General features: G+C 36.3%; 1 long non-coding RNA gene across 1 annotated transcript; it reads left to right on the forward strand.

Moving 5' to 3' along the window:
* The first annotated feature begins 1362 nt into the window (after positions 1 to 1362).
* Positions 1363 to 6520, forward strand: LOC114652179 (uncharacterized). Its single transcript, XR_003716308.2, has 2 exons — positions 1363 to 3745; positions 3849 to 6520. It is a non-coding gene; the product is annotated as an uncharacterized LOC114652179 (long non-coding RNA).
* Positions 6521 to 7696: the final 1176 nt, after the last annotated feature.

A 7696-nucleotide genomic window follows, 5' to 3' on the forward strand; every position in this document is an offset into this window, starting at 1 on the left:
AGCATTGGTACGACAATGCAGTCACAAGTACACTGCAGAGCTTTAGCGCGTCTTTATGTGAAAACAGCATCAGATGGGGAGTGTCTGATGATTGTATATAGCGCTGAAGTTACTGCTCTTTACTATGCTTTCCTCTGCATGTCCTGGAGTACAAAAGAAACAGCATACAGCAACACATGGGGACTGGCAATATTGGGGGGAAAAAACACGCGGTCGTATGTATCGTGATACACTGCAGAACTATAGCGCGTCTTTATGTGAAAACAGCAGTGTCAGGTGGGGGGCGGTAGGGAAGGATCCTGAACGCGACTGAGACAATGAAAAGTGAATTAAAAAAAAAAATAAAGCTAACCTTTACAAATATCATAAATTACACCAGCTGTTACAGACTGAAATCAAATGTATCTTTTTATTCTAAAATAGTGAAAATAAGAACACTTCTCAAAAAGGACTTGTGTAGGATCGAATGCATGACCTTCTGATTCCCAGTCAGCGACTGATACTGTTGCGCCACGGAAGCAGTGATAGCTAATGCGTGTCAATGTCGCACACTAAGGCGGCTTTTTTTGGCCGTGGCTTTTTTATTGTACTTTTTGTGAAAGTGTTTCTTTGATATTTGGACTTCAGGCTTCATACATTATATAGTTTATGCCTACATTTTGTCATTTGCTACTAGAATATATAAAACGTTTCTGTTTTAACAATGTGTTTACACAGATTACTGTAGAAATGCAACACATATGAAATGCGTGTGTTCCAAATAACAATCTATTATTTCTACTCTAAAACTCCACTTCACTCCCAGATAATCAATCAAGGCATGAGCTGGGAAAAGCTTGTTTACGTTCTAAGTCGTTGGGGGGATGGAATAGCCGGCTGCTGGCAGCTTGTCTTTTATCAGTACATTTAGATGACAAAAGACGCTGGCGGAGAGGTGAGAACGGTTTTAAGAAGCGATTTAAGGTGGGCCGGATCTACGAGTTTTTTCGTAGGCTCTGGTAATTCTAGTGTTAACAAGAGAGAAGAACAATGTATGGTCAAGATCTTTGGATAAGATAACTGCCCAACAAAGTCTTTTAAAGTTTCTTTGTTGTGGATCTGTAGTCAGGTTGTCTGTGTCAGTCTGAGAGATGCAAACAATTCTCATACCTGGTCATAAAACTCTTGTCTCTATTCAAACCATGTTGTAATGTATTACATTTTAGCATGAGTTTGACTTCCTATTCTTTTCTCTCTTGCTTCTTCTCTGTTGTTAAATGAATCTTAGCCTGAAGAGGTCTATTACTTTTTTACATTTAAGATGTCTCACTTAAAGATTTACCAATGTTGTTACTTGTCCTAGTGTGTATATAAACACAGGGAACTCCAGTGTCAATTTATTTATATAGCACATTTAAAACAACATAGTAATGCTGTGGCCAAAGTGCTTTACAATAATAGAATAAAAGAAAAACAAAACAAATTAACATAAAACATAAATAGAAATAAAATATATGAACATAAAATAAAATACATAATAAATAGAAGTAATGTTATATACATAAAAAATAGAAGTAATGTTATATAATCACAAAGAGGAAACCATCAGTATTACTGAAGGTCATGGAATGCAAGTGAATAGAAATGAGTCTTTAGTCTTGTTTTGAACAGTTCAATTGTAGACGACTCCTTTATGTGATGAGGTAAAGCGTTCCTCAGGCGAGGCACAGCAGCTGCAAAAGCCCTGTCCCCCTTAGTTTTACACTTGGTACGAGGGACAAAAAGAGACAGCTGACCAGAAGATCTAAACACTCTAGATGGCTGATGTAAAACACAAAGTTCAGATAAATAGGCAGAAGCAAGCCCATGTAAAGATTTAAAAACTAGCAGCAAGATTTTAAAATCAATTCGAAAACTGACAGGCAGCCAGTGTAAAGAAGCTAATATTGGAGAAACAGAGTCATACTTTCTTGCCCCAACCAGAAAGCGAGCGACAGCATTTTGGACCAACTATAACCTGTGTATCAGGGATTTATTAATCCCAGAATACAGCGAGTTGTAGTAATCAAAGCGAGAAAAAATAAATGTATGAGTAGCTATCTCAAGATCCCTAGAAGATAAAAAAGGCTTTATCTTACCTAATAGACGAAGTTGGAAAAAGCAACTCTTGACTACAGAATTTACTTGTTTCTCAAAAGAGAGGTTACTATCAAAGGTAACACCAAGATTGCGGACTTGAGGTTTGGAAAAGACAGAGAAAGAGCCGAGAAGTCCAAGACCAATTTGGGCTGATGGACCCACTATAAGCACCTCCGTTTTATTTTGATTTAGATCAAGAAAATTATTAGCCATCCAGGATCTTAGTTCAGACAGACAGTTGTAGAGTTGATTTGTTGTAGAGTTGCAGACAGGAATATAAATCTGAGTATCATCAGCATAGCAGTGAAAAGAAATGTTAAATTTCCTAAAAATAGCTCCAATAAGGTGAAGGTATATGGAGAATAAAATAGGACCCAAAATGGATCCCTGAGGAACACCATATTTAAGAGGAGCAGTAGAAGAAGAAGATGAATTAAAAGTCACTGAAAGTGTCTACCAGTTAAATATGACCTGAACCAGTTAAGAGCAGCCCCTTTAAGCCCAACAAGGTGTTCAAGCTGCAATAGCAATATCCATCCATCCATTATCCAACCCGCTGAATCCAAACACAGGGTCACAGGGGTCCGCTGGAGCCAATCCCAGCCAACACAGGGCACTGTTGGGATAAACTGAAACATAAAAACAAAGTTAAAACATAGACTAGAGAGACGAGCAGACAGCCAGCCACACCAGTCGGCGCCATCTTTAGAAAATTCCAGTTTCCGTATTACATCTTGCCTGCAGAAGGGGTCTGAGTTGCCTCGAAAGCTTGCATATTGTAATCTACTTAGCCAATAAAGGTGTCATTTTGCTTGACTTCTCACTACATTCATAATGGCTAACATGGTACAACACCCTAGTACTGTATTACATAAACAAATTCTTAACTTTACATGTCGTATACTTTCACAGTACAGAATATTCTTATCATTTAAAAATATTAAAACATAACAAATATTCATTCATCAGTTTGCTGAACCTACTTTTTCCAGTCCAAGGTGTGAGGCCACATTAAGAAGTAATTACTTGTGTATGAGATTTGTAATTTTTATATGCTATATAATTTTCATATCATTTGAACTGCTGAAATGTGGAGTGGTTTGCAGTGATGGCATACTCTGCTGTTACAAGACAACTTACTTTTTCTCATTTTCGCAAAACCATTAGGTTACCATGGTAACTCGGTGCCATATTTGGAGTCGGTGATGTGCAGTTCAGTATCCTCATGATAACATGTTTTCATCATGAGGTCTAAACTGAACACTGGACAATTTCTGAACAATACGTAATGGCAAATTAAACTTTTGCTGATATTCTTAAAAGGAATGCCAGCTAAACCTTTTCACAGGTTTGCAAAACATTTCAAGTTATTTTTTTCTTTTTTCTAATTTTTATTGCTTTTATGAATTACAGTGAGTAAATTACAAGTCAGTCAGACATACAATGCTATTTCTTATTCTAATCAAATCTGACCTCTGCTCCCCTGCCATTCTTCTGGAGAGAAAGAAATCAGAAGATTTAATATGAAGTAATCACTTGAAGATATTGAGGCATCCTAAAGGTTAGCAGAGGTTCAGTATTCTTAATTAATTAAAGACAGCTTATATGTCTGTCAAATTCCAAAGCAGTCTTAATAAGTTCCACATGAAGTTTATTTAGGAGTAATAAATGCACAACCATTTTCAGCCTGAGAACAAGAAATAAAACAGTAAATGACTGTTAGCGAAAAGCGAGTTATCAGTGGACAAAACACATGAAAGTATGACTGTACTACACAAGCAAAGGGAAACTATTGAACATTCTTTCACACACTCCACAGAATACTGTTTTATAACATTGGGTTAATTCTCCTTTCACCATCTACTCTACTGGTGGCTCTGAGGCTAGGGATCTGCCCTGGCAATCGGAAGGTTGCCGGTTCGAATCCCGTAAATGCCAAAAGGGACTCTGCTCTGTTGGGCCCTTAAGCAAGGCCCTTAACCTGCAATTGCTAAGCGCTTTGAGTAGTGAGAAAAGCGCTATATAAATGCAAAAAAAAAAAAAATATTATTTTATTTAACGCCAAGCTCGAAAACATTTTTCTATGCTTTACACCTTACTTATATGTCTTATAGCTATTTTAACTATTGTTAAAACTCACCACCTGCATTACATTTGAGTTGTTGCTTTTTAAAAGCACAGCCTAGAAGTATAGTATGGTGCTGAAGGGATCCACACAGCCATTGCAGCAAACAGGGACTGAGAGAGAAGAGGCCTCAACACAGTGCATGTGAGCTGTAAAGCAATGATGTATCAAGTGAAAGATGGGGAGCATTTAGTAAGGAGCATAATAATAAAAAGGCTTATTATGCAAAGCTACAAATAAACAGCTTCATTCTGAACAGTGAAAGGGCTAAAAAGTGATTACAATGTATTCCTAACTATTGTTACCACAAATCTGAATAATCTTATGGTACAGTTTCTGAATGAGGTGGTGGTTTGTTGGTGACAGGCTTCATACTAAAGTTATTTTACATCACAAATGCTAGGAATATGTAGCAATTGAAATGCAGTTTCTGCTGAGTGCATATCTTTTCACACTGTCAATGCCTGCTAGAAAAAAAAGTGTCAGCAGTTCCCCTATCATCCTAAAGTACAACATTCTAAAATCTGTTCAGTCAATACAAATGATTTTTTAATACTGATCCAATAAAATTGGAGTTTTAAACTACAGAGGGTTAATGCAATTTTTAAGAAAGTGACCTAATCTTCAGGACTAATAAAGCAATACCAGTGCATGCTTTATTATGTTGAGTTGTTTTGCCATTGTGAAAAAAGGATTATTAGACAATGAGCTAAAACAATGAAAGCTGGACTTGCAGGTAATATTTATCCCCAAAGTACAAAGACAAATATTTTTTTTTGTTTGTTTCTTACAATGAACAAGAAAAGAAACAGCACTTTCCTACAAAGTGGTTATAATACAAGAAATTCGTATTAGACTTCAAATTACAAACAATAACTGAGTAAGCATTAACTAGTAAGCACTCTCAGTGGTCCTTGAAGGAACAGTGGTGCATCATTTTTTAAAAGTTGAGTTAGCCCTACTAATATTAATTATTTACAAATGTTGTGGTGAGCTTCATACATTATTAATTGAAATTCATTCCGTACTGCAAGATTTAGATTACATTGCATGTATTTAGTACCTGCTACTCCTGATCTGTGACTGCCTACCTGCAGTCTTTTTTTAATTTATTCTCGCCCAAAACTACATGGCTATCCATGTGAATCTTGCAGAGGAAACCACACTGAACTAGGGGCCAATCCAATCTTCTCTCAGGACTCACAGCAAGGATGCTGCATGTGCATACATTTTTACATAGTCTTCAGGTGCAAGTATAATTTTTTTTACATGGTTTTTATCTTAAGCCTGAGACTATAACGTAAGTTAGATTGAAATAGAAAGTTCACCTGTTTTGAAAAAGTATAAAACTGTCTGGACATGAAAAATTAATGTTCACAAGTCTCTAGTCATATCTCATCAATTTGGGAGGCACTGAAACTATCAGTATTTAAGGGTTTGCATTTTACTAACCAATCTGCTGTGCCACTATGTTTTCAGAAACTCTTTTCACATTGCCAGTTTAACGTCATCATACTAAACAATCCAAAATGTCAGTTATTATTATAAAACAACTGAATGGTAGTTTTAAATTTCAAATAATTTTATTATACTTTTCAGAGTTACAAATAAGAGGACATTTTAGACTCGGAAGTCACAAGCTACCAATCTATGCGCTGCTGTAGTAGTACAGACTTCATTTGCGTCTTCATTTCTATTATAATTGCTTTCAAATCTAACTCCATTCACGCTACACTTTGTGATAGTCAGCCAACCTCGTTTAAACTGTAGACAATGTGGGGGTTTTAATTAAATCATCCACTTTTCTACTTAAATATACACTGCTTTCTCTATAATGTATAAATCAAATTGAAGCCCAGGTCAAGGTAGACATTTTCACACACCAGATAAAAAGTGAGTTTCAAATTACGTTGAAGAAAGCTTGGACACTCTCATTCTCATAAAAAATGCATAGAATTGTTTCTTAGAGAATTAGCCCGCATATCTGTTTTTAAGGTTTTACAAAATTTTCTCAACATTTATTTCTAAAATGATAGAAGTGCATGCCCACATAGTACTTTAAGAAGAAAGTTGCATTATATAGCTACTGGACCCAGTGCTGCTGTTATTTAAGCTGGTGAAAATGAAAACTGCAACATCATGAAGGCATTATCTGGACTCTACTACATTTGTATAAAATAAATAATGATATACACAGGTTTTGTTGCAAAGATGTCTATATGAAATACTTTACAGTTGTCTTTAGTTAAATTGCATGGTTAAACTTGGATCAATGAAGGTCTGGATGCTTTTCTGTCAGATCCTTTGCCTGTTCAGTGTGCCTGGTGAGCTGAGCCAAAGTTGTGTCAGGGCATAAAGCAGAATTGAGGTATCTAATATGTCTTTGATACTGTTCAGTTTGCGAGACCTGGGCTGCCACTCCCTGGATGAGATGTTTTTAAGAACTTCATGAGTAGTGCCTGCAGATTGTTGTCAACCATTATTGTACTGGATAGGGAGGACAGAAGGATTCATCAAGCTGCATGTACTGCTAAGCCTTCACTGTCCCTTCAATAATAATCAACTGGGATCTACTGGTACGTACTGTACTATAGCTCTTCACACCAAAATGCCAGACATTGGTAATGTAATGTAATGTAAGCCTATCTCAGAAAGAGATGTACGTCCAGGCATTCTCTAAACTCATTGTCCCCTATAACTCTACCAGAAGGTATTCATCACTGGAGACAAATTAGCACCACAGTGATACCCAAAGAGGCCTTTCTTAACACTAGACAAGTCTTGTTGAGGTGTCAGAGAGAGACTTTACATTGAAACTTGAATGTGCACACTGATTATGACTGTTCTGTTTTGTGACACTTAAATTTAGTCTAGAAACGATTTGTTCAGTTGTTGGCCTATCATTTCTATCCTGTGTGAGTAGATGGTCTTAGTCATCATCCTAGATTGTTCTGACCCAGTGTTTTGGGCAAGTAGCTCCTCAGTTTGCAACTTTTACCATACATGATGTACAATGTAAGAGTTCTATCAATTCAGCTCTGCAATATCTTGGATAGACATGACCCCTCATGAATGCCAGTGATTCAACTGCTATCAAAGATTGACAGATCTTGAACTAGTTACTTTTGTTTGCGGTTTGCATAGAACTTTTGGTATCTGAAGTTATTTTTTCATAATCATGGTATACATTGATTTGAAAAGGGATATTGTGCTATTAAGTTAAGCACTTTTTATAAATAAAAGAAAATACTATACTTGTTCTTGTGGTTAAAAATGGGGTGTAAGGGGCACCAGTCTAAATATAAAAGCAAAAGCCTTACAAATTACCAAATGTGTCCATTTTCAAATCAAGCATATTCCTGAGTACTTTATTAAACTTAAAACAGGACAAACTGGTGCTGGCCTTTTAAGCATTTACTAAAATGTGCATAATTCATGCCAGATTCAGACAGT

This window comes from Erpetoichthys calabaricus, chromosome 1 (genome assembly GCF_900747795.2).
Source record: "Erpetoichthys calabaricus chromosome 1, fErpCal1.3, whole genome shotgun sequence".
Taxonomy (NCBI): domain Eukaryota; kingdom Metazoa; phylum Chordata; class Cladistia; order Polypteriformes; family Polypteridae; genus Erpetoichthys; species Erpetoichthys calabaricus.